This window comes from Conger conger, chromosome 5 (genome assembly GCF_963514075.1).
Source record: "Conger conger chromosome 5, fConCon1.1, whole genome shotgun sequence".
NCBI lineage: Eukaryota > Metazoa > Chordata > Actinopteri > Anguilliformes > Congridae > Conger > Conger conger.
In genome coordinates this window covers 65,429,873-65,431,512 of record NC_083764.1, presented here as the reverse complement: position 1 = coordinate 65,431,512, position 1,640 = coordinate 65,429,873, and the positions used below count along the sequence as shown (strand labels likewise).

Here is a 1,640-nt window from a genome sequence, read left to right as displayed (position 1 = left end):
GAAGGCTGTACTATCTTCGAACGCTCGCTGCTATCTCGGCAAACCGAAGAGGATCGTGGGAAAGGGAGTTCTGGGGCAGCGCTCACCGCGATAGGTTGTTTTGAGGGGCGTGGAGATTGAAAACGAGTTTGTTTGAGGACACCAATCGAACACATACTAATTTTGACAGTGTCTGTCAGTTCTTTTTGTAAGAAATGAGTACAGATAAACAATGAAGACATTCAGCAGTTCATTTAATAAAAAAACAAAAAAACAAATAGAAAATGTCAAGTAATTGTGTTATTGTGCACGACGGGGGACACAATTTGCAGCTTGCACACTAGCAGATTTTATCACAAAGCGTCCAGCAACGATCTTGTTAACATGTGGTAATAAGAACACCTTTAAACGACGCAGATTGTTTTTCTGCCAAATCAATCATTTCAGAACAACTATCAGACAAAAGGGCCATGCTCTTGGGCACTTAATATATCAATATACTCGGCTCATAAATAAAGTTATACGTGTATACAAGAATGATGGGGAAAGTTCACAACTACAAAATATGAATCAATAAAAATGAAAAATAAACACACGCAGGCATTTAATTAGAAAGTAAGTATGTACAATATAAAACATAAAAAAAAACTAGAAAGGATCGCACATTAAAACGAAAACGCAAACATTTGGGGAAATATACCTTTTTTCCGACTTACCCAGACTGAGACAAGATGTTCGATATCTCGCGTAAATACGACAGCTGTAAGGCGCATTTCTTCACTTTGAAACAGACTCCTATACGCTAAATCTTTATGCTAAGCTAACACGTTTTGCGAACAGTGAATGCACAAAAATGAAATCGAACAGAAGTCAGGGTAAATATTTCTCAAAATGTAGGCGTTTTCCTCATTAATGTGGCTTAGTGAATACTGCAGAAGCTTCTAGCAATTGCAACCGTTGCCACCATATGTAGACGATGCTCCAGATTTTACAGCGCGTTCTGGACCAGAGTATGAATGTGCTACACAGTCTAGTATCAAATAGAAACCAGTCCCGACTGTAGCCGACAGCCGTGATTGGCCGAAACCTGGGGGAGGAGTTTCACTATTGTTGGGATTCCAAATCCCATAATGCTTCGGTGCAACAGTCACCCAATGAAAACTTCTCTACAGCAACAGGAGCACAACAGTTGGTCCAGTTCAGGAAGTCACATTTGGTGAATATGTCCAATTGTGGTTCCATGTGTCCCACAGAAAAGTGGTTGGGAGTTGTTTTGGATGCTTTAAATCTACATTTGGTGAATATGTCCAATTGTGGTTCCATGTGTCCCACAGAAAAGTGGTTGGGAGTTGTTTTGGATGCTTTAAATCTACAGTAAAGGACATCTGCAGTAATGAAACCAGCTTACATGTACAACTGGTGGTGTAATTTAAGGCAGAGAAATGATGTTGTCAAAAACATAAAAAAAAAAAAAAAAAGGTAATAATAAATTCAGTGAAACGTCATCCGTGACCATAGAGATGGAAGTGGGCAGGGTCTGGTGGATTGGGGGTGGGGTACGGTTGTGGTTGCTAGGGGGCAGGCGTGTGGTTGCTAGGGAGCAGGGTCTGGTCTGTAGGGAGCAGGTCGGTACGGGGCGGGTCGCTAGCGGGCGGGTCTCA

At 41.5% G+C, this 1,640-nt stretch overlaps 1 protein-coding gene across 1 annotated transcript in view; it reads right to left on the bottom strand.

Moving 5' to 3' along the window:
- Positions 1-216: 216 nt before the first annotated feature.
- armc6 (armadillo repeat containing 6) overlaps positions 217-1,640 on the bottom strand; it is a 9,734-nt gene continuing 8,310 nt past the window's right edge. The window contains exon 8 of the mRNA XM_061243016.1: positions 217-1,640. This exon is cut by the window's right edge and continues 1,184 nt beyond it. The gene's annotated coding sequence lies outside the window, so the exon portion shown is untranslated.